The 21,335-nt window shown below is 34.9% G+C and overlaps 1 long non-coding RNA gene across 1 annotated transcript in view; it reads left to right on the top strand.

The window, feature by feature from the left end:
- Window positions 1–21,335, top strand: part of LOC147572014 (uncharacterized) — a 217,686-nt gene that overhangs the window by 162,033 nt on the left and 34,318 nt on the right. The gene's annotated exons all lie outside the window — the stretch shown is intronic.

Here is a 21,335-nt window from a genome sequence, read left to right as displayed (position 1 = left end):
TGGTGAAATGCAAATTAAAGAGTAATATGTTTAACTTTGAAATGGGCAAAAACAAACAGTCAAATAAAAATAAAGTGACCATAAGGAAATGAAAACTGTAGAGATAGTATATACGCTATTATTGTATTAATGGGAATATAAATGAATCAAAATTCTTTTGAAATAATTGGTACACTTCTTAAAATGCAAAATGGGCTTAGGTTTTGATCTAAGAATTCCATATACTTATTCTATAGAAATAAGTTGTCTCATAGATTACTGTATGTTTACAATATGTTATTTGTTTCAATATGTTATTTTATTTATTTTTGACAGAGAGAGAGAGAGTGTATGAGCAGAGGAAGGTCAGAGAGAGGGAGAAAGAACACCAAGCAGGTTTTTGCTGATGTGAGGCTTGATCCCATGAAGCATGAGATCATGACCTCAGCTGAAATCAAGAGATGGATGCTTAACCGACTGAGCCACCCAGGCACCCCATGATAATGTTATTTTTTAAATTTTTTTTAATGTTTATTTATTTTTGAGAGAGAGAGAGAGACAGAGCGTGAGCAGGGGTGGGACAGAGACAGAGGGAGACACAGAAACTGAAGCAGGCTCCAGGCTCTGAGCTGTCAGCACAGAGCCCAATGCAGGGCTCAAACCCATGGACTGTGCAATCATGACCTGAGCCGAAGTTGGATGCTTAACCAACTTAGCCACCCAGGCGCCCCACTGTAATGTTATTTTTGATGACAGTTATTACTGTTAAAATAGTTAGTAGTTATTACAATTAAAATAGATTTAATTTAATTTAAATATTTATCAAGATGAGAGGAATGGAAAAAATAATGGTATTTCCACAAAATATAAAAAGTAACTCTTAAAAATAATAATAAGGACTAGAATATATGGAGATTTGATGAGCATAAAGTTGGATATAAAGAATGGTGGGAAAAGTTAGTCTTTTCAATACTTGGCAATAAGCTCGTTCACAAGTAGAGAAGGGGCAAAACATGGCTCCTACCTTATAGCATACACAAAAGCGAATCCCGAGTGAATTGTAGTTCTGAAAATGAAAACAGAATCATAAAAGGAATTTTAGGAATAATATAGGAATATATCTGGGTGGGAAAATTTTTTTAAGGAGAACACAGAAAACATTACCCATAGAGGAAAATACGGCAAAATTGAGCTCAATAAAAAGAACTCCAGTTCATCAAATGATACTTAATATTTAAAAAGTATATAATGAGAATTTAAAAGGGAGAATATTTGCACCAAAAGTGATAGAAAAATCTCATATCTAAAGAATATTTTTGAAAATCTCTACAAACAATAAGAGAAACATCAAAATAGAAAAATAGTTGAAAGCGTCAAACGGATGTGTAAAAAAAAGATACACAAATGTTCTAATCATCATTATTCATTAACAAAATGCAACCTAAAATCCTCCATGTGATACCAAACCTCTGCTATTCCTTAATGCCTATAAAAGAAAGAAGAAAGAAAGCATGAGAAAGAAAGAAAGAAAGAAAGAAAGAAAGAAAGAAAGAAAGAAAGAAAGATTGATTAAGTGTTGGATAGAATGTAAAACAAAAGTAGTCCTCATACACTGCTATATGGAACATACATTAATTTAGTCACTCTGTACAACAGGAATCTCCTATTAACCTTAGAAATATGGATACCTCCATAGCTTAGCAGTTCTGTTCCTAGGTATATATAGTAACAAATGAATACAAATGCAACTAAGGAAATATTTCAATCAGAAATAGAAGCATCATTCTAAATATGCACAAATTGGAAACAACCAAACGTTTCATAACCAGCAAAATGATTAAAGAATGTGTGGTGTCTTAAAATAGAATACTATATATCGAATAAAAAATAACTGGGGGGCACCTGGGTGGCTCAGTCGCGTAAGCGGCCGACTTTAGCTCAGGTCATGATCTCGTGGTTTGTGGGTTCGAACCCCGCATCGGGCTCTGTGCTGACAGCTCAGAGCCTGGAGCCTGCTTCAGATTCTGTGTCTCCCTCTCTGTCTGCCCTCCCCCACTTGCAGTCTGTCTCTCTCTGTCTCTCAAAAATGAATAAACGTTAAAAAATAAATAAATAATTGGGCAAAATATAATGGCAAAAAAAAGCCATATGAAAAATGATGCATATTATATGAATATATTTTACAAGAATTAACATAATAAATAAACTGCTTAACGATGCAAACTTACGTGGTAAAATCATGAAGAAAGGGGAAAAAACAATTACTATAAAAATTAAAATAGGCAGTATTTTTGCTAAGGAGATCAGTTGCTGGAAGAAAAAAAATGAGGGAAATGTTAAGGTTGTCATTGATGTTATTTTGTGATGTGTTTACCCAGGTGCTCACTTTGTGCTAAAACAGATCTGTTCTTCTTCGGAGTCTACTCTTATGAATGTATACTATTTTTTACATTGTAAAGATTACAACATTTACCCTGGATTTCTTATTCTCAGAAGATGTTGTTTGAGTAGTTAGACATTAATACTCTAGGCTTAAAACAAATAATGTTATGTTTATTCAATAATTGGTAAAAGATTAGTACTTTACACTTTTTTAAAAAAATGTTTATTTATTTTGAGAGAGAGAGATAGAGAGTGAGCAGGGGAGGGGCAGAGAGAGTGGGAGAGAGAATCCCAAGCCGGCTATGTACTGTAGCACAGAGACCAAGGCAGGGCTAGACCTCAGGAACTGTGAGATCATGACCTGAGCCGAAACCAAGAGTCAGACGCTTAACTCCATAACCTACTGAGCCACCCAGACACCCTAGAATTTTACACTTTAAATGTAAAATCTTTGTTATTGTGGATTCTGTCTACTCAAACCCTAGGAAGAGGAGTAAAGTCTCTTCTTGTTTTGAAGGCAGATATGTCGAATGCTCTCATTTCATAAAAGAGGAAATTGAGCCTTAGTTTTGTTAAGTGATTTGATTCAGAATACACAGGGACTGGTCAGTTTGAACAGGAAAAGAACAAAGGTCTGTGCTCCAAGGTCAGTGCTCTTACTCATATACAAGCTCTCAGTAATGTAAATATATCCAAATACATGACATCTTCCACATGTTTACACTTTCCGAGCCTCTATAAAATCTTCCATTGCAGTTAAACCCTTCCTTCTTCCTAGAGATTTCAATAACTAACCAGGTTCTATTGGGAAAGACAAGACTACAGCGGTTTGGAACTATCTATGAGGGTGAAATTGGCTTCGATGAATAAGAAAAAGGAAATACTGACTGCTCTGGGAGCCAATCTAAAAGTATCAAGTCTCTAGAAGGACTTACCTAGCAGGCATTATCTTGGGCAGAACACAAATTTGAATGGGTACAATGGACTCCATTGGCCCATACATGGAAATTCTCTACATGTGTGTACATTTTTCCTCTCCGTAGGAAGAAAATTTTGCAATTCTAGAAGACAGTTTAAAACTGTTATTTTCAATATGATGTATATTGAAAAGAATCACTAGAAACAAAGAAGATAATATTCATGAAGATACAGCCTCCTAAAAGTATGGTGCTGGCATAAAAACAGATATATAGACCAATGTAACAGAAATAAACCAAAACATAACAGTCTATTAATTTTCAATACGGGCACCAAGAATACACAATGGGGAAATGATAGTCTCTCCAGTGATTTTACAAAAACATTTCTTCTAGTTTCCTTGTTCTTATCTGTTAATACTAGCTCTCCCCTTCCTTTCCTTATTGCCTGCACATTACACATAGTGCAACTTTTCTTATAGTGATAGTCACCAAATCAAAGTTTTTCAAAGGTGTTCCTTCTTTTCATTATGCATAAGGTTATAATTTTAACTTTTTTGATTGACATGTAAAGATATTTATGACCTGGCCTCTAATTAGATCTTTCTTACCTCTCACAACTCCCATGTCTTAGCTTTTTAAATATTTCAATCAAATGGAAATACCTGAGTTGCCAGAAATTTTCTGCAGTCACTTATTTCTTTGCCTGTTTGTACAAAATTTGTTCTTTTTTTTTAAATTTAAATTCAAGTTAGTTAACATACAGTGTAGTATGTTTCAGTAGAACCCAGTGATTCATCACTTACATATAATACTCAGTGCTCATCATCACCCATTTAACCCATCTTCCCACCCAACAACCCTCCAGCAACCCTCAGTATATATATATATATATATATATATATATATATATATATATATATATATATATATATGTATGTTACTTGACAATCAAAAGAATGAAATCTTGCCATTTGCAACAATGTAGATGAAACTAAAATTTTTTCTGTCTTAAAATCACCTTCCTCAATCCACCATCTTTCATTATGGTGAAATCCTTGTATTTTAAGCCTTGGTCCATAAGCTTTGAAATAATCCTTTGGAATACTTCTGCTTCTCTGTCATGCAAACTTGTGTTTCTCCTACTTTGCATCGTATGTAGAATGGCTAGTAGAGATATTATTTCATTTTTGAATTCTCAACAAAGAAATTATATCTTCAAAGATATTCATTAAATTGATGATAAAAAATTTAAAAAAAATAAAAAGTATTTATTCTTCTATTTGTCTTATCAGAATCATGTAAGTTATTTCTTTTGCCACCTTTTAAAACTAAAACCTATGTAAAATTTGAAATGACTTTATAATAACCTTAATTTGATGCAGATCTACATACTATCTGATGTGTCCAGTATTTATAGTCTCTAGTGTCCTTTATTTACTGATTGTTTTGGAAAGAAAATAATTTATTTTATTTTATTTTGAAATAAATTTTAGAAACAACAAAGTAAGTTTTAGTAATACTTGACATGATTCAGTGAATATGTAAATGTAAAACATACTAAGAAAAAATGTTTCATTAGGAAAATGCAATCAGTCTTCATGTACCAAAAATAATTAACACAGCAGGCTACTATTGAGTGTTGATTAAAAGTATATATTAATATATTTATAGTAACTATATTTGCTACTGTATTTTACTGTACAATGAAACCAGAGGAGATATTTTTGAATTTTTAAAGACTGTTATATGGTAAAGGCTAAAATTTTGCATTCAAAGATATCTAGTTAATGCAAATCAATGAGACAGTGGCAAAACAGAACAAATTTATTGGTTTATTTAAAAAGTGTTCAATGATGTGAATGTCAAATATAAACATTTCTGGATAAATATATATTAACAGTGGCTGCTCTCAAACTGGCACAAAAATACCTAGAAAAAATAGAGGAGACATAATAATTGAATATATTAGATAAAACTTATAGAATTAAAAAGGAGGGAGCCAACTTAGAAGGCCCATTAACTGTAAAATTAGTTGTAATGTATTAAAATATAAAAGCACACCTAGATGTGTTTTACTCTATGAGACAACATTTTATGAAAAGTGATGGTGAAATTGTACATTCCTTTTTCTCTGACCTCTATGGGGACAATTATTCCTAAAAACTAAAGACATTGATATATACATCTTTTTTATGTGAGCCGTCTTTCAGTTGTTGCCAGAGTATTTTTCCCCAATGCCTTTCTATATCCATTCAGAAATACTGTTAGAAAGAAAACAGTAAGTTTCTACAGAGGTTTGGGGGGTGTCAGGGAGGAAGACCTTCCTCTGCCCTTCAGAGTCCTTCTAGCTGGACTTAGAATCAAATTCACATAAGACAGATCAAGAGGAGAAAATCAAACTTGAATCCACACAGAAATGTAATTCCAAAGACAATGAGGCAACCTGAAATTTCTATGAAGTAGGGAGAAGGGTAGAGTCTGAGGATACAGAGGGAGGAAGGCCATTAACAGGAAGTTGCAAGCAGATGTTTCTAAAACAAAGGTTGCCCTATTATGCAAGCAAGTTTCTTAGGTAAAGGGAAGTAAGTGTTAAAAGCTCTCTTCCTGGTATGGGCTCTGCTTTCCAATGTAAATTTAGGCAGCTGAGGACCAGGAGCAGAGGTTTTTGTTTTTTGTTTTTGTTTTTGTTTTTGTTTTTTGTTTTTTTGTTTTTAATTTGCTTGTTTGCATTTTCTGGGTTTTGATTACTTTTAACTCAAAATGATGTTCATGCCAAAGTGGCTCCTCCTGGGGCAGCCTGCTCTTGACCCCTACAGTTGGAAAGAAAATGGAAGTTTCCACTATCTATTGTAGAAAGTATAGCAGGAATAAATAAAATTTTGGATTCAGGATTCAAAACTGGAAAAATAAATCATTATAGCAATGTATGCTGGGTGCTAGAAGAACAGGGCAAAAAAGGATAAATGCATCTGACACTTAAAAATGAGTTGATTTCTGTTCACGACAACCTGCAACTATAGATTTGAGAAACTTATTTCACCTCTCATTTGCCCAAGCATAATGTGCCCAGTTACACATGTTTATACACGCAAGTATGGCAACTGGCAAAAAAAAAAAAAAAAAAAGTTAAATGTAGTATGGTTTGTTGGAAGATAATTTAAAAAAACGGTAACAACTACAACAATTTGTATTTTATGAACACAAGGAAAGAGGAGTAGAAACATAAGGACACAAAGAGTCAAAAAGTTAATTGAGAAAATCTATACGTAAGGGTGTAGACCCAAATGTTATAAACTTGTGTGGTACCACAGTAGAACACAAGAAGACTTACTTTTTATAAAAAGGAGCAGAATACTATAAAAAGACAATAACTATAATGAAAATGTCCAGAATAAGATAAGCAGGAAGGATAAAATAAATAAGATTTTCAAAGAAAAAAAATCAAAATAGCTAGATTAAAATATACTGGAGGCTATAAAGATTAAACAGTCAATGCTGGATAGAAAAATGATTAATAAGCAAGTGGGTAAATATCATAAAAAGCAGTGAAAAAAAGATACAGAATAAAAGTTTTGAAGAAGAAGTTTGTATGTAGGGAATGGAGAAAAGATAAATTTGTCAATACCAGGTTTCCTTTAAAAATGAACTAGAAGTCACTACACTAATTATCGGAAAGGATGACTAAAAATAAAGAGGAAGAGATAAGTGAGGGAGAAACAAATCAGAAAATATTTGAAGTTCAAGAGTAAGAAAAATTCTGAGGACAAAGTCCCAAATCCTCTAGAACTCTTAAACATCTGGGTGACACTGATCTCATAAACATGCAATTTAAAATGTCATGGATTTGAACAATCTACAAATGCAAAACATGTCACAGATTCCAGATAATACCTCATGAACAATGAAAATCTCATTGGGAGATCTGAAGGAAAGGAATACTCTAAATAGCTTTTTATATCAAGGCTGTATAACTTGAGAGACACCTGGAGATTATTTTCTAAGAGACAAAAAAGAAGATACATGTAAGACAGTGATGGAAATAGACTTTGTGGAAAAGACTTCAAGTGATAATTGACAGTGAGCATCAGAGACCTGGTCAGAAGAGAAAAGGTGATAGTGAGAGAGAACCTCCAGCCTGGAGTTTCCTGTGAAGCTTTCAGCTGTATGTAGCACAGGTGCCCTTAACCACAAAGGCACAATGCTCACCTGTAGCACATTTGCAGCAAAGAACCTTTAAGGCATGGGTCCACCCTCTGAACTTTTTTACCCTTCAACATAACTCTGTACCTGTCCAAGCCATTCATCATATAATATAGTAACCAAATAGGGGCAACACATTATCTTCCTATGCATTTGAATCTGTAAAATAGAAAATTAAAACACTGAATTGTCACAGCAACCAGATGATTAATTTGCATATAATTTCAATATTAAATGCTACCTATGCTTGTGATTTTAGTAGTTTTGTTTTTCTTTAGCAAGCCTCAGTATCTCTCACTTTTTGAAGGGTATATTAATAGCTGCTTTGTGCATTTGTGTGTATGTGAGGACTAAAATAAAAATATTCAATGATTTTAAATATATTTTATTTATATAACTTCCAAAATATTGACTGAATGTACATATACTCATATTTTGAGCTATTTAATGTACTCACATACATTAAAGTGAGGTTAGCTAGCTGCATGGATAGTCCGGATGCAGATATAAGATGTAGCACACTAAAGATAAACAGGTTTAAAGTAATACAAGAAACATGTTCATTATCATCAGACAGGACTAATGTAACTCTGGGCAACCTCAAAGAGCAGGTAAATAAAGAAGCCAGATTGTTTTGTGTGGGCAAAGGTTTGACAAGAAATAATATAACCATATTCTCAATTATTTATTAAATATGAAAACCAAGGAGAGTAACTTTACAGCCGAGTAGCCCTTCAGACACCAAGTTAACTAAGAGATCAATAAAATATCTCTAATAATAAGATATTGGCATCATGAACTCCGAAGTTTGATATACTGAAAAGGGCATAATATTTTTGTGCCTAAAATGTACAGCTTCATTCCAACCATGGGAAAACATCAGACAAATCCAAGTTGAGATCACTCTAAAAATAACTGGTCAGTACTCTTTCTAAATGTCAGGGTCGTAAAAGACAAGGAAAGACTGAAGAAATTCTATGATCTGGAATTGATTGGGGAGAAATCATAATGAAATGCAATGTGAGACCCTAAGTAGGATCCTGGAATAGAAAATTAACATTAGTAGGAAAAATGGTGAAATTAGAATGAGGTATATAGTTTAGTTATTAATATTGTACAAATGTTAATTTATTGTTCTTGATAGTTATATTTTTATCACATAGGTTGGAGATATTATGGGAAGATGGGGAATATATGAAAATTATATGCACCATTTATACAACTTTTCTTTAAGTCTGAAATTAGCTCAAAATTAAGTGTTTTCAAAGAATAAGTTTTTATTTTCATTTGCACATTAATATTACTAAAGTCAGCTGTGATATCTGGGACCTACAAGATTTTGTTCTTTCCTTGGGCTTCTGTTTGCTTCTGCATTTAATGTTGATTATAATTCTAATTCTAGTAATTTATGCATCATAATTCATTACTTTAAACACCTCTTTTCTGTAAAGGAAAATTATTCCATTTATTAAAAAGTCCATTTTAGGCTTATTTATATATATTTATGCTGCACATTAAAATGTCACTTCTTTTTTAATTAATAAATTACACAAACATCAATGATACAGGCAAGGAAAAACTTCAGAGAACATTTTTGTAAAATATTTAATTCCCAAATAACCAATTAAGTTAACAATCTCAATTGTGGCTTTATAACCTAACTTTAATTAGATTTGACTTAGATCTCTGGGTATTCTGGAGATCTGAGAACTACGTATGAAATAATTTTACAAAAAATGTCAGTGAAAACAAAAACACCTAATTAAAAAGTTTAAATTATGATCACTTAAACTTGTTTTTTTGTCTCAATAAATATATGTATGTTGAATGCATAAGACTTAAAAATATTTGCACTGTTTTACATGTTTAAATATATTTAAGATTTAGATAAATTCATTTCTTGCAAATAACTTTAAAATAAATGTCTTCTGATGGAAATACTAAGTTATACCCACAAATACATATGGTGAGGTAGTGAATAAGGACAGGTCATCATTATATTGTGTTCTAGTTCATAAAAACACATTTCACTTTTGTTCATGAACACCTTCACATTTATTACCGACATATTAATAATGAGAAACTGTCTAGAATAGAGTCTTGTGTAAAATGTAAAACTGTAAAACTCCTAGGAAGTAATGTAGGAGAAAACCTAGATGACTTTGGGAAGGGCAAAGACTTCAGATACAATATCAAAGACATGAACTATGAAAGAAATAAGGGATAAGCTGGACTTCATTAACATTAAAAAGTTCTGCCCTGTGAAAAACAATGTCAAAGAATATGACCAGCCCCAGACTAAGAGAAAAATTTTAGTGGATACATCTAATAAATGGCTGCTCTCCAAAGTATAAAAAGAACTGTTAAAACTCAAAAATAAGAAAAAAAACGAACTATTATTTTATTGAAAAAAATTTTTAAACGTTTACTTATTTTTGAGAGACAGAGCATGCTCAAGGGAGGGGCAGAGAGAGAGGGAGACACAGAACCCAAAGCAGGCTCCAGGCTCTGAGCTGTCAGCACAGGCCCCGACGCGGGGTTCAAACCCATGAAAGTGAGATTATAACCTGAACCGAAGTCAGACGCTTAACCAACTGAGCCACCCAGGCCCCTGGAAAAAAAAAATATATGTATTTTTATGTATTTAAAAAAATATATATGTATTTAAAAATGGACCAAATACCTTAACAAACACCTCACTAAAGAAGATATAAAGGTGGCACATAAACAAATGAAAAAATGCACCACGCCTTTTATTTATCATCAAGGGAGTGCAAATTAAAGCAACAAGATATCACTACACACCTATAAAATTGACCAAAATCCAGAACACTGACAACCATAAATGCTGCTAAAGATGTGGAGTGATAGGAACTCTCACTCATTGCTGGTGGGAATGCAAAATGGTACAACTACTTTGGAAGACAGTTTGGTCATTTCTTACAGAACTAAACATCCTCTTATCATATGATCTAGCAATTGTTCTTGGTATTTACCCAAAGGAGTTGAGAACTTATATCCACCCAAAAACTTGCACAAGAATATGGCAGTTTTATTCATAATTGCCCAGACTTGGAAGTAATCATGTTGTCCTTAAGTTGGTGAATAGATTAATAAACTGAGGTGCATCTGGACAATTCAGCAATGAAAAGAGCTATCAAGCTATGAAAAACCATGAAGAAAACTTAAATGCATGTTCCTAAGTGAAAGAAGCCAGTCAGAAAAGGCTGCATACTATAGGCTTCCAAGTCTGACATTCTGGAAAAAGCAAAACTATGGATACAGTGGTTGCCAAGGGTTGGTGAGTGGGAATAAAATGGTGGAGCACAGAGGATTTTTAGGGAAGTTAAAATACTCTGTATATTATTATAATGATGGATGCATGTCATTATACATTTTTCCAAAACCATAGATTGAACAAACCAAGAGTGAGCTGCAATGTAAACTATGGACTTTAGGTGATTAGAATGTGTCAATGCAGGTTCATCAGTTATAACTAATATACCACTCTGGAAAGGGATGTTGATAATAAGGAAGGCTAGGCATGTTTAGGGACAGGGGATATATCGGAAATCTCTACTTTCCTCTCAGTTTTGTTGTAAACCTAAAAAAAATCTTTATAAATGTAAACTCTTAGTTTACTATTTAAATATCTTTTAAGTATCTTTTATAAAACCTATTTAAAATAACAATATTTTAGGGGTACCTGGGTGGCTCAGTCAGTTGAGCATCCGACTTCGACTCAGGTCATGATCTCACGGTCTGTGAGTTCGAGCCCCGTGTCAGGCTCTGTGCTGTCAGCGCAGAGCCTGGAGCCTGCTTTGGATTCTGTTTCTCCCTCTTTCTCTTCCCCTCCCCTGCTCATGCTCTGTCTCTCTCTGTCTCAAAAATAAATAAAAACATTAAATTTTTTTTTTAAATAACAATATTTTCATTTATTTTGCTTGACCTCTTGCATTTGTTATAGAATTGGAATGTGTGAATTTCTTTCTTTTTTTTTTTTTTTTACATTTAGTCTTTTGGAACTTAATCTTGGAAGCCACAATTGTTATTCACCAAGAAATTTTAGAAGTAGAAAATATGAAAACCCTTTTCAGAATTTTTAAAATGAGTTCATATATCATTCTGTTTAAGAAGTTTTTGAATTTCAATTTGCATTAGAAATTCAAGAACTCACGCGGTGCATTAAAGATCATTTAATGCATTTTAATCACCACAGGATTAATCACAATCAATAAGTTAGCAGTGATTGAGGCTCACTACTTCTTCTAAGATTTAAACAGTCTGGTAGCAACATATTTTTCCTTAAAATTTTAGATAATTAATCAGGTGAATCAGACACCAGCTAGGGAGAATTCTATGTTCTATAATTCTCCTTAGTAAAATAATGTCTCCAAATTTCATCTTAAATCTGTGATTTATACAATAAATATTGTATGTTGGACTTCAGTATCTAAGTTTATATTCATTTTTAAACTTAATATCTAATGACAAGACTTGCCATTGACATATTTTCTGATAACATATAAATTACCTAGATTTTCAAAATTTACATGTGGTGCTTTCCATATTCTGCTGTATTGTGATTTCTGCTACATTTTGTTTTCCTGCTCATATGAAACTCAGACTTAAGCAAAATGATCTCAGGTTTTATGTATTTGTTTTCTTTTGCCAAGTTTTGGCCTTTTATTTAACTCCTTTTAGGACAACTTCCGAAATTGAATCTTCTTTCATAGAAAGGAAGATGGAAGCTATTCTCATAGCTTCTCCTTAAGAAGTATCCAATATAAAGTTCAATATAAAGTCCAATATAAAGGTCCCCCCCACCTGAGATGATTTTAGTCCATGAACATCGTCTCTCTATCTACAAAGTGAAATCCAAACAAAACGTTTGATTCCTTCTTTCACTACTTCAATCACTGTTTAAATGTCACTGCTTCAAAGATGCCTATAGTTATCACCGTATTTTAAGCTACAAATCCTTCCACATTACCAAGAGGTATGTTCCACTCATGTTCCAGCACTCATATTCGTCATTTTCTTTTTATTTGTTTTTTTATTTGTTTTTTTAAATTTTTTTTTCAACGTTTTTATTTATTTTTGGGACAGAGAGAGACACGGAGCATGAACGGGGGAGGGGCAGAGAGAGAGGGAGACACAGAATCGGAAACAGGCTCCAGGCTCTGAGCCATCCGCCCAGAGCCCGACGCGGGGCTCGAACTCACGGACTGCGAGATCGTGACCTGGCTGAAGTCGGACGCTTAACCGACTGCGCCACCCAGGCGCCCCTCATATTCGTCATTTTCAATGCACTCTTTTAGTCTTTGCATTAATGGCAGTTTCATGTTTCAGATAAATTACTCTGCATTACTGCTTTAAAAGTAGACAATTTTACTGTCACAATGTATTCTCCCCATCTCTGTCCCCAGTAAAAAATCATGGAGGTCCTCCCTCCATGACCTAGTGATCTCAGGCCATGTACTCTGTTCTCCAGCTGGAATTTAGCTCACCTTTCACTACTTTGGAATCATGTGATATTGTCCAACTCTGGACATCGGTGGCATGGCGAAGGTCTTAATTTACTTCCACTCATAATGCAGCCATAGCATTCAGACAACTTTGGAATTGATGGGGGATAAGGACACATAGTAACAATTACACCAACAATTAGTATGGCCGGATGTACTTAGAGTCTGCAGCATTTAATGGGTCTACAATCGGTAGGGTTACCATCACTACTGCACATGCAACCCATCTTGGTAATACTGTTTTCTTCTGCTCACTTGGATTCCTATTGTACTGCATGTCATTTGGGGGCACTTTCTGAACTAATAGATTTGTGTCAAAATTTTAAAATAAATCAGTTTTGGCTATGCTACTGCCCTTTTAAACTTGGGGCTAGATGCATAAATCCCTTTGCCAGAAAAAGAGCGGTTAATACAAAAATTCTAAGACAAATTTAGAATGGTTAAGAGGGAGGAATCCTAGTTTATTTTCTGAATATAGATTTAAAGGAAAAGTACAGAGATTAAGGAATTTAGAAAATGTGTTGGAGCTGGCACCGATCCGTTGGCAATAGGAACATAAATATAATCGTGCATTACATAGTTGCAAAAAGTATAGGCTGTGGGGCTTTCTTCATGCCGATGTGTACTAGAGAATAGAAAAATGAGACTAAGCAATAGATAATACCAATGAGAGATCAAATAGCCACACTATCAGAAGAGCATCACTGTTTCTATTTACTAATCGTCTCTAAATAATAAAATGAGCATGCATCACTCTGGATCCTATAAAGAGATGGCATAATAATTTAATAGGAGAAATTAACATAAAGAATTATTAAGCTATGATAAGAAAGTAACTATAAGCATAAAAAGACAACTCTATGTGTACCCTAGGGCTGGGAGAACGTCCCAAAGAAAATCAAATTTGTAAGGGAGGCCTGATCCCCAAAGCTGGGATATATACCTCATTGGAAAAGGTGAGATTACAGCCCACTGAAAGGCTAAGAAGATCCCTGGGTTACCAAGGGAAGAGTTTTGCCACAATTGTCAGGGGGGCACATAGAGCAGGTTAGGGCGCTGCTCTGAGCTTAAGGTCCAGTGTGTATAATGTTCACATTGAGTGAGTTACAGAAAACAAACTTGGGTGTGGTGGTGCTATCTATCGCTGATGGAGGACGCTGCTTGGATATGGGGACACTTGTGCTGTCACGAGGCCTGGAGCACACAGTGTCCAAAACAGGAGGGCCCTGAAAGGTTGATCACTAGGCAGGGGCTAGAAATGAAAGACTGCCAAGAGACTGAGCATTCAGAGTGTATGGCACAACACCACCAGATGTTCTTATATATTCACAAGGTTAATCGACTACATGTTGTATCAGGAGACAGAATTCAGTCCATTATCAGAACAGAGGCTCTGAAATGTAAGTCTGGAGCTGAGAACCAATTCACTCATAACTGGTATAGACTCCTCCTTGGTTACTTAGTTTCCATATACATGATACACCACACTTCAACTCCCATCCATAAGTCAGATTCAATTTTTTTTTGTCCCATATTCAACTAGTCTTAAGGACGTCATAGGCATGGATTGTGGAAGAGAAGGCAATGTGACCAGAATTGGTATCGAAGGAGTCTTAGCTGACTGGTTATACAACTCACCTGTACCTTTTGGACCTGCCAAGCACAGTGCCTTACATACATTTTCATTTGATGTTTGCTGCTGCCATGCCCACTCAACCTTATGACTAGGTGGGTCAGATAATACCAGGTTCATGATGGGAAGCTCAGGCCACCTGAAGTTGAATGGTTAGACTTTTAGTATTTACCAAAACATAATAGTAAATAGAAGCTTTTTTTTTTTTAACCAGAGAATTGTTATCCAAAGAAAAGGGCATAGATTTGCTCTAAAATCCTATAGGTCTGCACTATGATCCTCCTGTTGGGGCTTGTTGGATCTGTATCAGATCTTCATTTGTGACAAATCTTTCTAATATTATTGGATCTATTGGTAATAAAGCCCAAGTGGCTGAGTGACTAGTATCACCATCTGATATTACTGCAAAGTCTGTGTGCTGTTCTGATACCCACTTGAAACTGGATGAGCCTGTATATGAGTCAAAGTGGCACACTCAGACAGTGTTTATGTTGCCTCCAAAATTACAGAAGGCCTACCGAGTATATGCCTGATTTTTTCTTGATACATGGTGCAAACTGCAGCAACTTGTCTTTCACCTTGGGAAGGCTATTTCATTAATCCAATATATCATTAATCCTCCAGGAACTTCCCTGACATAGTGGCCCCTGATTTTTGGAGGAATTAACTCCCACCCATGAGTTTCCAAATGTCTAGTAAGATACAAAAGTAACATTTTCCAGCTTATCAGTTCTTAACAGGATAATATTCTCAACATAGTGGACCAGTGTGATGTTTTGTGGAGTGCTACAATGATTAACATCTCTGGGGACTGTATTGTAACAGAGAGCCAGATAGTTTATGTAGTCTTGAGGCAATAATGTGAAGTTACATCATGGCCCTCAGAAGTAAAAGCAAACTACTTCAAGTGGCCCTTGCTCATTTGTAAGAGAAAAAAAAAAAAAAAAAAAAAAAGCCCGGTAAATGGCTGGATGCAAAAGACCAGGGGATATGTTGATTTTCTCCAGTAAAGATACTACACTCAGAACAGCAACTATAGGAGTCCCTGGGTGGTTCAGTCGGTTAAGCATCTGACTTTGGCTCAGGTCATGATTTCGCAGCTCATGAGTTTGGCCCCACATTGAGCTCTGTGCTGACAGCTCAGAGTCTGGAGCCTGCTTCGGATTCTGTGTCTCCCTTTCTCTCTGCCTCTCTCCTGCTCATGTTGTCTCTCTCTCTCTCTCTCTCTCTCTCTCTCTCTCTCAAAATGAATAAACAGTAAAAAAAAAAAAAAAGAAAGAAAGAAAGAAGGAAAGAAAGAAAGAAAGAAAGAAAGAAAGAAAGAAAGAAAGAAAGAAAGAAAAAAAGAACGAACAGCAACAATAGAACAGCAGTCATCACCTGATAATGTTTATGATGGTCCACACTCATTTTCCAAGATCCACCTGGCATCAGGAGTCAAACTGAGGGGTTAAATGGTCTGAAATAGGTATCAACACTCTGTGGGTTTCTTTCTGGTTTACGTACTTGGACGGGAAAGTTTTGGGAGCTCTCACTTAGCAGATAGAATAGCTCTCACCCTAGGAGTCAGAAACCCAATGTGCAGATACGTCCAATTATTAAGTATGCCTATTCCAATTACAGGTTCAGGAACTGAGAGAAAAACACACAAGAGGCCTGTGGACCAACTGAACCCACTTAGAGTCTGACTTAACTCTCTATCACCAGAACACCATAGATAGACCACAGTAGAATTTTGGGTCACCAACAATTACTGTTCATTTAGAACAAGTGTCTCAAAATCTCTAAAAGGTATGGTATTTCCCATTCAGTTACTTTTGTCCATGGCCATAGCCCTTTTTTTTTTTTTTTTTTTTTTATTTTTTTCAACGTTTTTATTTATTTTTGGGACAGAGAGAGACAGAGCATGAACAGGGGAGGGGCAGAGAGAGAGGGAGACACAGAATCGGAAACAGGCTCCAGGCTCCGAGCCATCAGCCCAGAGCCCGACGCGGGGCTCAAACTCACGGACCGTGAGATCGTGACCTGGCTGAAGTTGGACGCTTAACCAACTGCGCCACCCAGGCGCCCCATGGCCATAGCCCTTTGAAGAAAGCTCAGTGGAAGATTTATTGTGTGTACATATGGCAGTGGTCCATATTGGCAGAGAAGATAGAAAAGAGTGAATTTGGCACTGAGAGGCGATAAATTGATACCTGGCACAGAGTTTGAAGAGAATGTAGAGTACTTCTAAATGAAGGCTTAGTAAAATGTAGAAATTTTAATATTGAAGACAACTTATTTTCTAAGGAGAGGAAATGTCAAGTAAGAGGAATGTTTCTTTTAAGGAGTAAATATTGATACTGTATTGTAAAACATAAGATACTAATTCACACTCAATGTATCATAAGATTAATAGTGTCAAGGAATGTGTCCTAGGAATACTATTCATCCTGCTAGGTCTGGGCATGTATTTGACACATAATAAGATTGTACTGAATGTATTTCTCTTCCCAATGAAGTTAGAATATATAAATATTTCTCCTGGCTAAACTATATGAAACCACCTGTTCTGGGGGGGAATAAAAGTTTCAGCTGTGGACATATTTTATTAAAATAATGATACTGAACTATAAAGCACTTCAATCTTTCTTGATTTCTACCATTCATTTTATCATGTCTGTTAACAACTCTTTATTAACATCAGATGGCAAACATTTGATAATTATCCCCAGATAAAATTGAATAAATATACTGTTGTAGCTGATACTGTTACCTTGTTAATGGCAACTTAGATGTTGGTGAATATAGATTAAGTTAGAGTCTTCCTTATTGCTGGAGCATATTTGAGAATAAGAAATAAAAAATAAGTAAAAAGTAGTAATATCAGTATATTTATGAACATTATATAAATGATACAATAAATATCAGTGAAGTGAATAATAAAATGAGTGATTTTCTATCACTATGAAGAAAATCTATCCTTGATATTTTTATTTCCTTACTTGATTGCAACTAGGCTATTAAGCCTGAAAAAAAGATACAAGAATGTCTGCATTAACTGATTTAATGTTTCCTTAATTTAGAAAAAATAATTGAGCAATTTAAAAAAATATACATGAGCCAGTGTGTAATTCAATTACATAAAATCTATTAACATTTAATAAACAGAAAAAATAGCAATGCTAACCTTTGTATTACATCAGAATTGGTTTTATAAATTCAACATTTTATTAACAGAATACATTTCAAAATTATTCTAGGACGTCATGTAGACATATTTCCATAATAAAACAGAAACATATCAGTGAGCATTTATTTCTAACCGAGGGAAAATACAGAATTAAATGTATGTACAATATATATGTACCCTAATAACTGGTCTTATGAGGAGAAATTGGCGATGTTCTTTCTGCCAATGATTAAGTAGTAAAGATTTTTTAAATTAATTGATTATAGACTCTAGATATCACAAAAGCAATTGGAAATGTATGGCTATCTGTATGTCCATAGTTAACTGAGAAAGATACAAGGGGCAGGTGATTCCAGTTTCCAGAAGAATTAGCATTTTAATGCAATGCCACAGGGCATGACCTTATGGACATATCATGGCAAATTGTTTATGGCTGGACAATTCACTTCTATTTAAATTTTGCACATTCACAATTTCTATTATATAGGTAAAAACAGCTCTGAAACCTTGATGCAGAGTATTCATTAGATAAATCATTTTAAATCATTTAAGCCAGTGAATCCAGAGGAAATAATAAATGAATTTTGGTATTTCTTCAAACCTGGTAAATGTATTTATTGATTATAAAATCTAAATAAAATAGGTTTAGAAAGTGAATCCTCAGGGAATAAACTTTTTTATAGCTCACCTTGTTCAAAATAGTCTAATTGACATGGAGTTATTGGAGATTTAAAATATTACCACCCCAAAACTTTTTCACATTTTAAAATGTAAGTTATCTAATGTTAACCTTTCTTATTTTCTCAGTTTTCCTCCACATATCACCTACTATGTAAAATGGACTCAATTTTTATATTAAGCTTAATATAACTTATGTAAATTATATTAATTTATATTAATTAACCAGGCTAGTTTTATTTATTTATTTATTTATTTATTTATTTATTTATTTATTTATTAAATACGAAATTTATTGTCAAATTGGTTTCCATACAGCATCCAGTGCTCATCACAACAGGTGCCCTCTTCAATGCCCATCACCCACTCCCCCCTCCCTCCCACCCCCCATCAACCCTCAGTTTGTTCTCAGTTTTTAAGACTCTCTTATGTTTTGGCTCCCTCCCTCTCTAACCTCTTTTTTTTTTCTTCCCCTCCCCCATGGTCTTCTAAGTTTCTCAGGATCCACATAGGAGTGAAAACATATGGTATCTTTCTCTGTATGACTTATTTCACTTAGCATAACACTATCCAGCTCCATCCACATTGCTACAAAAGGCCATATTTCATTCTTTCTCATTGCCATGTAGTACTACATTGTGTATATAAACCACAATTTCTTTATGCATTCATCAGTTGATGGACATTTTGGCTCTTTCCATAATTTGGCTATTGTTGAAACTGCTGCTATAACATTGGGGTACAAGTGCCCCTATGCATCAGCACTCCTGGATCCCTTGGGTAAATTCCTAGCAGTGCTATTGCTGAGTCATCGGGGAGGTCTATTTTTAATTTTTTGAGGAACCTCTACACTGTTTTCCAGAGTGGCTGCACCAGTTTGCATTCCCACCAACAGTGCACGAGGGTTCCCGTTTCTCCACATCCTCGCCAGCATCTATAGTCTCCTGATTTGTTCATTTTAGCCACTCTGACTGGCATGAGGTGGTATCTGAGTGTGGTTTTGATTTGTATTTCCCTGATGAGGAGCGACGTTGAGCATCTTTTCATGTGCCTGTTGGCCATCCGGATGTCTTCTTTAGAGAAGTGCCTATTCATGTTTTCATTTCATTTCATTCATTTCTTCATTGGATTATTTGTTTTTCAGGTGTGGAGTTTGGTGAGCTCTTTATAGATTTTGGATACTAGCCCTTTGTCTGATATGTCATTTGCAAATATCTTTTCCCATTCCATCGGTTGCCTTTTAGTTTTGTTGATTGTTTCCTTTGCAGTGCAGAAGCTTTTCATCTTGATGAGGTCCCCATAGTTCATTTTTGCTTTTAATTCCCTTGCCTTTGGGGATGTTCAAGTAAGAAATTGCTGCAGCTGAGGTCAGAGAGGTCTTTTCCTGCTTTCTCCTCTAGGGTTTTGATGGTTTCCTGTCTCACATTCAGGTCCTTTATCCATTTTGAGTTTATTTTTGTGAATGGTGTAAGAAAGTGGTCTATTTTCATTCTTCTGTATGTTGCTGTCCAGCTCTCCCAGCACCATTTATTAAAGAGACTGTCTCTTTTACATTGAATATTCTTTCCTGCTTTGTGAAATATTAGTTGGCCATACTTTGTGGGTCCAATTCTGGAGTCTCTATTCTATTCCATTGGTCCATGTCTCTGTTTTTGTGCCAATACCATGCTGTCTTGATGATTACAGCTTTGTAGTAGAGGCTGAAGTCTGGGATTGTGATGCCTCCCGCTTTGGACTTCTTCTTCAAAATTACTTTGGCTATTCAGGGTCTTTTGTGGTTCCATACAAATTTTAGGATTGCTTGTTCTAGCTTCAAGAAGAGTGCTGGTGCAATTGTGATTGGGATTGCATTGAATGTGTAGATTGCTTTGGGTAGTATTGACATTTTGACAATATTTATTCTTCCAATCCATTAGCATGGAATGTTTTTCCATTTCTTTATGTCTTCTTCAATATCCTTCATAAGCTTTCTATAGTTTTCAGCATACAGATCTTTTACATCTTTGGTTAGGTTGATTCCTAGGTATTTTATGGTTTTTGGTGTAATTGTGAATGGGATCAGTTTCTTTATTTGTCTTTCTGTTGCTTCATTATTAGTGTATAAGAATGCAACTGATTTCTGTACATTGATTTTGTATCCTGCGACTTTGCTGAATTCGTGTATCAGTTCTATCAGACTTTTGGTGGAGTCTATCGGGTTTTCCATGTACAATATCATGTCATCTGCACAAAGTGAAAACTTGACTTCCATCTTTGCCAATTTTGATGTCTTTGATTTCCTTTTGTTATCTGATTGCTGATGCTAGAACTTCCAACACTATGTTAAACAACAGCGGTGAGAGTGGGCATCCCTGTCGTGTTCCTGATCTCAGGGAAAAAGCTCTCAGTTTTTCCCCATTGAGGATGATGTTAGCTGTGGGCTTTTCATAAATGGCTTTTATGATGTGTAAGTATGTTCCTTCTATCCTGACTTTCTCAAGGGTTTTTATTAAGAAAGGGTGCTGGATTTTGTCAAAGGCCTTTTCTGCATCAATTGACAGGATCATATGGTTCTTATATTTTCTTTTATTAATGTGATGTATCACGTTGATTGATTTGCGAATGTTGAACCAGCCCTGCATCCCAGGAATGAATCCCGCTTGATCATGGTGAATAATTTTTTTTATGCCATTGAATTCAATTTGCTAGTATCTTATTGAGAATTTTTGCATCCATATTCATCAGGGATATTGGCCTGTAGTTCTATTTTTTTGCTGGATCTCTGTCTGGTTTAGGAATCAAAGTAATACTGGCTTCATAGAATGAGTCTGGAAGTTTTCCTTCCCTTTCTATTTTTTGGAATA

The sequence above is a fragment of the Puma concolor genome, chromosome F2 (genome assembly GCF_028749965.1).
Source record: "Puma concolor isolate L17-30 chromosome F2, mPumCon1.1.hap2, whole genome shotgun sequence".
Lineage (NCBI taxonomy): Eukaryota > Metazoa > Chordata > Mammalia > Carnivora > Felidae > Puma > Puma concolor.
The sequence above is the reverse complement of the archived record's forward strand: the minus strand, read 5'-3'. Positions and strand labels throughout refer to the sequence as shown.